Below are 7,955 nucleotides of genomic sequence, written 5' to 3' on the forward strand. Positions count from 1 at the left end.
GGTAGGGTGGTTGTCAAGGGGAAAGACATCTAGCAGCCTTAGCTGGATGGTGGTGCCATTCACTGATCTAGGGGGTTACATTGGTAAGTCACTTCTATGGCCCTAAAACTCATAGCATAACATTAGTGAGGGTGTACCCCAAATAGTAAAGCAACCATTTATCTAGAAACTTTTCCCAAGATGCTTCCTGACCTCAGAGTTCAAACACAAATTGCCCTAAACTTGTGCCTCTAAGAGGCACACCTCAGAAATGTGAAGAGGGATAGAAAAAGTAGCTGGCCTCTGTCCTATCTATTATACTTATCAAGTAATTTAGCAAAATGGACATATTACAATAGACACATATGATAGCACAATTTTTTAGTGCTCAATAGAATGTGGCTTTAATTGTTGATAATAAAAATAATATATGTCCATTGTAGAAAATGAATCAAAGTAAAAGAAGAAAATAACAGTCATCCATAAATCTACTATCTAGATAGAATCACTGTGGCATATTTTCTGACAGTGCTGTATAATGTATTTCTTTGTTGTAAAGATTTTCAAACATACAAAAGTTGAAAGATGAATATAATGAGTACCCATATACTTTCCTCCTAGAATCAATAATTATATATACTTTGCCATATTTGCCTAATCTCATGTGTGTGTGTGTGTGTGTGTGTGTGTATGAGTGTATGTGTGTAGATGTTTCTATTAATAACCTGTGTTGTTCAATGTTCTTTTTTTAATCTCTGCTGATTATTATTTTTTTAATTTTTATTTTTTTGGGTACATAGGTGTATATATTAATGGGATACATGAGATATGTTGATGGAAGCATGCAATGGATAATAATCACCTCAGGGTAAATGGGGAATCTATCACCTTGAGCATTTATCCTTTGTGTTAGAAACAATCCAATTATACTTTTTTAGTTATTTTAAAATGTACAATGAAATTATTATTGACTATTCCTGTTATGCTGTCAAACTAGATTTTACTTATTCAAACTCTTTTTGTACCCATTAGCCATTTTTTCAAAGACAGTCTCACTGTGTTGTGCAGGCTGGAGTGCAGTGGTGCAATCTTGACTCACTGCAATCTCTGCTTCCTGGGTTGAATTGATTCTTGTGCTTCAGCCTTCCAAGTAGCTGTGATTACAGGCAGCCACGACCACACCCACATAATTTTTGTGTTTTTAGTAGGGATGGGATTTCACCATGTTGATCAGGCTAGTCTCAAACTCCTGACCTCAGGAAATCTGCCCACCTTGGCCTTTCAAAGTGCTGGGGTTACAGGTGTGAACCACTGCACCTGGCCCCATTAGCCATCTTCACTCCCTCCCCACCAGTACCTTTCCCAGGCTCTGGTAACCATTTGTTTACTCTCTGTCTCCATGAATTCAATTGTTTTAATTTTTAGCTCCAGAGACCATCCAAAGTTTGTCTTTCTATGTCTGGCTTATTTCACTTAACATAGTGACCTCCGGTTCCATCCATGTTGTTGCAAATAAGAGGATCTCATTTTTTTTTTTTATGGCTGAATTTTCTGTATCCATTCATCAGTTGATGGACACTTAGGTTACTTCCATGTCTTGACTATTGTGGATAGTGCTGTAATAAACATGGTAGTGCAGATGTCTGTTTAATATACTGATTTTCTTTCTTTTGGGTTTATAGCTAACAGTGATATTGCTGGATCATATGGTAGCTTTATTTTTAGTTTTTGGAAGACCCTCTATAGTGGTTGTACTAATTTACATTTCTACCACAGTGTATGAGGGTTACCTTTACTCCACATCCTTGCCAGCATTTGTTACTGCTTGTCTTTTGGATAAAAGCCATCTTAAATGGGGTGAGTTATCTCATTGTAGTTTTGATTTGCATTCCTCTGATAATCAGTGATGTTGAGCACCTTTTCATATATCTGTTTGTCATTTTTATGTCTTCTTTTGAAAAATGTCTATTCATATCTTTTGTCCATTTATTAATTAGATTATTGGATTTTTTCCTGTAGAGCTGTTTGAGCTCCTTATATATTCTGGTTATTAACCTGTTGTCAGATGAGTAGTTTGTAAACATTTTTTCCCATTATCGAAGCTGTCTCTTCATTTTGTTGATTGTTTCCTTTGCTGTGCACAAGCTTTTTAACCTGATGTGATCCTATTTGACCATTTTCGCTTTATTCACCTGTGCTTGTGGGATATTACTCAAGAAATCTTTGCCCACTCCAATGTCCTGGAGAGTTTTCACGATGTTTTCTTTCAGTAGTTTCATAGTTTGAAGTCTTAGATTTAAGTCTTTAATCTATTTTGATTTAATTTTTGGGTATGTTGAGAGATAGGAGTCGAGTTTTATTCTGCTGAATATGGATATCCAGTTTTCCCAGCACCATTTGTTGAATACTCTGTCCTTTCTCCAATGTCTGTTCCTGATATATTTGTTGCAAATGAGTTCACTCTAGACATATGAATTTGTTTTTGGCTTCTTTCTTCCATTCCATTGGTCTATCTGTCTGTTTTTATGCCAGTACCATGCTGTTTTGGTTACTTTGACTCTTTAGTATAATTTGAAGTCAGGTAATGCAATTCCTCCAGTTTTGTTCTTTTTGCTCAGAATAGTTTTGGCTATCATTTTTTTCTGTGGTTTCATATGAATTTTAGGATTGTATTTTCTATTTCTGTGAAGAATGTCGTTGTATTTTGATAGGAATTGCATTGAATCTGTAGATTGCTTTGGGTAGTATGGATATTTTAACAATATTGATTGTTGATTTTGCCTTTCTCCCAAGACTATTGAGTTCCTAGAGGCCAGAGACTTTATTGAAAACACCTAACCCATGAATGAATTAAATGAAATGATGAATAAATGACAAGAGAAAGCTCTAAATGCTTTTAATTTCGAAGTTACATATTCTGTGTATAAGTCTGTGCACGTGTATGTACTTGGGTATGTGTATTTTAGGGATATTCTGAGAAATGTTAAAATTTGTTTAGTCCTCTAATTCTGATAAGCTGCCTCAAATTCCTACCCATCCAGCTGGTAATTCAATCCCTATTATTACTGGAGTTATGTATACAAAAGTTCCGGGTTTATGTGGGGCCAGGAGTGTGGATCTGGTTCCAAAACCAAGGTGGTATACCTTACTTTAAAGATAGTTAATGGCCAGCCTTCACTGTTATCAATGATGTGAGGGATGGGGTGGAGTTGGGGGTGGCGGGGGCTATACACTGGCTTCCTCCAGTGGGGGAGACTTAGAAGCTTCTTGTCACTTCTAGACTTGGGAAGCTATCTTTTATTCACACTAAACCCTCCTCTTTCAACATTTCCTCCATCTGGAGGAGACAGATACAATTCCCCTTTTAAAAGCTTAGATTTTGCTCTTGAGGCAAGGGAATACACAGGCAGAAGAACAAGGTACAATCAACATCACCACAAAATGAAGAGGTCTGTTTATTTTCACACCTCAGGAGAGACCCTGTTAAAGACAGTCCTCTTTATGGGTTGTTGTTGTTGTTGTTTTTCTCCACAAAAAGCATTTTATTAAAGAGAGAGAGAGGCAAGTGCCCTTGCGTGAAAAAAGGTGGAAGGAACCCCAGTAATGACATGTTGACATTTTTGCTATTCTGACAAGTATGGGTTCAAATTAAGTCAGACTTAATTTGATTTGGCAAAATAAATAGTTTGAATTTTTATATGTCATCTTGATGGTATGAGATTTATATCTAAATGCAAGTCACGACCTTTTCCCCTCATTATCAGTTTAAGCACTTCATAACACAGTATACTTAGCTGGAATACTTAATGGTTTTCCTATTTATTAGTTAGCTATTTTAGGACAACTAGGTCATTTCCAACTTTTTTTCCAGTGTAAACAAATTCAAATAAATATCTTTGTAGCTAACTCCTTGCATAGGTCCTGAATTATTTAGCTGTGATAAATTCCTAGAAGTATAATTGCTAGTTCAAAAGAAAGGGTCAAATTTAAAAGCTTTTGATATGAGTTGTTAGGGTCTACTAGACAAAAAATGTACTTTCACCACAAGTGGCAGAGAATGATGCCCTTTTGAAATGTTCACCTTGAATAAAAAAAATGGAACCTGTATTAGTTTGCTAGTGCTGCCATAACAAAATATTACAGAATGAGTTGCTTAAACAATAGAAATTTGTTTTTTCCTAGTTCTGGAGGCTGGGGTTCAAAGATGAAGTGCTGGCAGTTTGAGGTTCTTCTGAGGCCTCTCTTCCTTGTCCTGCAGATGGTCATCCCTCTATGCACTTGTGCTCCTGTTGTCTCTTTTCAAGACACCAGACATATTGAAGTAGGGCCTCATCCTAATGACATCATTTTAATGTAATCACTTCTTTCAAGATCTTATCTTCAATTATGGTTACATTTGGAGGTACTGGGGGTTATGGCTTCAAAATATGAATTTGAGGGTGGGGACCAGGGGTACACAATTTAGTCCATAGCAGAATCCTAACTGCAAAACAAACTTGGATGTAACAAAAAGTTGATTTTAAAAAATCACAGTTGCTGCTTTCTGGAAATGTAGCTGGCCACAGTCTTTCCTTTCTTCCTCAGTTCATTCTTTCTATGTATAATTTAGGTATATTAAAACACACTCTGTTTAGTGTGTGGTTCTATAACCTGTGTAACTATCACATTCCATTAGGTTTTTGTAATCAAGCTTGCAGAAAGAATGGAAGCCAAAGGCAGTCTGAATTTCAGTTGTATTTTTAAATGTTTTATTTTGGAAGGTTGAGACACCTGTAAGTGAGTTAAAGAAACAAAGTAAACTCAGGCGATGATCTAAAAGGCAAAATAGAAAAAAAATAGTTTTTCCCCTTATTGACCTAAAGAATAGGAAATTGACTGCATCATTTAAGTGTTTACATAATCTTTTATTGACTGTCCCTACCTTTACTGATTTAATCTCCAAAAAGAATCTAACATTCCAGCCTGGTATGGTGGTATGGATCTGTAGTCCCAGCTACTCAGGAGGTTGAGGCATGAGAATCACCTGAACCCAGGAGGGTGGAGTTTGCAGTGAACTGAGATTGTGCCACTGCACTCCAGCATGGGTGACAGAGCAAGACCTTGTCTCAAAAAAAATAAAAATAAAAAAAGAACAGAAGCAATTATTGAAGGTGACCACTTCATCAAAGGTGTCTGCACTGAGGGCATCATTCTTAGTGGCTAACTGCATTGCTAAAGCTAAGAAGCCCTTTACCATTGGTGAAGAGTTGTTCTTGCCTGCTGCTAAGGACATTATGGTGAACTTTTAGGAGAGGCTGAAGTTCAAATGGTGGCACGTGTTTCTCTTTTGGCTAGTCCCATAACTAGACAAATTGATGAAAATAGCAGAGGATACTGAGGCACAATTGTTAGAGAGGATTAATGAGTCACCATGGTATTCAGTCCAGGTTGATGAGTCTACCGATGTTGACAAGAAGGCAGCAATGCTTGTTTTTGTGCGATATAGTTTTCAGGAGGATGTGCAGGGGGAATGTGTTAATGGCTCTTTTGTTGCCAGTCAACAGCATAGGTGCAGAATTGCTCAAGACTTTGAATGATTACATATCAGGAAAATGGAATTGGTTTTTTTTTGTGTTGGTATATGCAGAGGCAGAGTGGCTAACATGACTGGATGGCTTTCTGGTTTCACTACTCAGGTCAAAGAGGTCACTTCTGAATGTGAGTCTATGCACTGTGTCATCCACAGAGAAATGCTGGCTAGCTGAAAAATGTCACTTGAACTTAACGTTTTGCAGGATGTGATTAAAATTATCAGCTGGGCACAGTGGCTCACGCCTGTAATCCCAGCACTTTGGGAGGCTGAGGCAGGCAGATCACGAGGTCAGGAGATAGAGACCATCCTGGCTAACACAGTGAAACTCCATCTCTACTAAAAATAGAGAAAATTAGCGGGATGTGGTGGCACCCACCTAGTTCTAGCTGCTTGGGAGGCTGAGGCAGGGGAATCGCTTGAACCCAGGAGGTGGAAGTTGCAGTGAGCCGAGATCTCACCACTGCATTTCAGCCTGGGCAACGGAGCGTGACTTCGTCTCAAAAAAAAAAAAAAAAAAAAATTATCAAAAACAATTAAGTACATGCTCTTAACTCATGTCTGTGCAACTCTGTGAGATGTGTATAGGAAGTAAGATGGCTTGCTAAAGGTAGATCACTGGCCAGAGTTTTTGAGTTATGACAGCCACTCCAGAGATTTCCTTTGCAGTGCATTTCAGTGACATAGAATGGGTGACAAAACTTGCTTACTTGTGTGACATATTCAACCTGCTCAATGAATTCAATCTGTCATTTCAGGGGAGAATGACAATTGTGTTCAAATTAGCAGATAAAGGGGCTGCATTCAAAACTAAACTGGAATTATGGGGGCGATGAGGGAACTTTAGGATTTCTGACATGTTTCAAACATTAGCAGAGATTTTCAAAGCGACTGACCCAATGCCTTCTTTCTCCCAGCTGGTGCATGATCACCTATCTCAGCTTTCAAAAGAGTTTGAGCTTTACTTCCCGATAGCAAAACAAACAAACAAACAAACAAACAAACAAACCCTGAACTGGGAAGGAATGGATCCACCACCCATTTGTGAATAAGCAAGGTGAATTGACTTTGTCCATACTAGAAGAGGATCAACAGCTTGAGATCGCAAATGATGGTGGCCTTAAAAGTATGATTGAGACAACTTCAAATCCCCATACATTCTAGATTAAAGTCAAGGCAGTATATCCTGAGATTGCTACAGAAGCACTGAAAAGCCTGCTTCCATTTCCAGCATCTTATATTTGTGAAGCAGGGTTTTCTGCAGTGACAGTAACCAAAATGAGATTACTGAGTAAACTGGACATAAGCAACACACTTTGGGTGTCACTGTCTCCATCACCCCCAGATGGGAACTGTCTAGTTGCAGGAAAACAAGCTCAAGTCTCCCAATGATTCTACATTATGGTAAGTTGTATAATTATTATATTTCATTGAATATTATGATGCAATAATAATAGAAATAAAGTGCACAATAAATGTAATGCACTTGAATCATCCTGAAAGCACAACCCCATCCTGGTCCATGGAAAAATTGTTTTTCATGAAATAGTCCTCTCTGCCAGAAAGGTTGGTCACTGCTGGTAAATTATTATTTTAAAATGATGTAGGCAAAAACTGTCTACCAAAATTGTAAATTCCTACAGTAACAGGTTTCGTAAGTTATGGTCTTTCTTCCTTCAGGAATTCATCTTTTACTGTTTTAAGATTTATTTGGATGACTCTAAAATAAATAAATACACACACACACACACACACACACACACACACACACACACACGTTTTTAGATGAAGTCTCATTCTGTTGCCCAGGCTGGAGTGCAGTGGCGTGATCTGCGCTCACTGCAACAGCTGCGCTCACTGCAACCTCCACCTCCCAGGTGCAAGTGATTCTCTTGCCTTAGCCTCCCAAGTAGCTGGAACTACAGGTGTTAGCCACCACGCCTAGCTAATTTTTTTACTTTTAGTAGAGATGGGTTTCATCATATTGGCCAGGCTGATGTCGAACACCTGACCTCAAGTGATCTGCCTGCTTTAGCCTCCCAAAGTACAGGGATTACAGGCATGAGCCACTGTGCCTGGCCTAAAATATATTTCTTAATGTGTAATCTCCTGAATGAGTTATAGTCTTGTGCATCCAAAAAAGCACTGTGCCATGAATATCTCATTATTACCTTAAGCATTTACAATTATGTTCATAATCTCCCTAACCCCCACCCAAGAGAGTTCCTTTTCTTGGATTTTCTAATTCTACCATGCTGCAATTTTAGGCTTCTAGGTTTTCAGACAGGGTCATGCGTCCCCCAGCAACTCCCTCCCACAACTCACCCCCAGCTCCTTTTTTTTGAGATGAAGTCTCACTCTTGTTGCCCAGGCTGGAGTGCAATGGTGCCATCTCAGCTAACTGCAG

Source organism: Cebus imitator, unplaced genomic scaffold (genome assembly GCF_001604975.1).
Source record: "Cebus imitator isolate Cc_AM_T3 unplaced genomic scaffold, Cebus_imitator-1.0 Scaffold274, whole genome shotgun sequence".
Lineage (NCBI taxonomy): Eukaryota > Metazoa > Chordata > Mammalia > Primates > Cebidae > Cebus > Cebus imitator.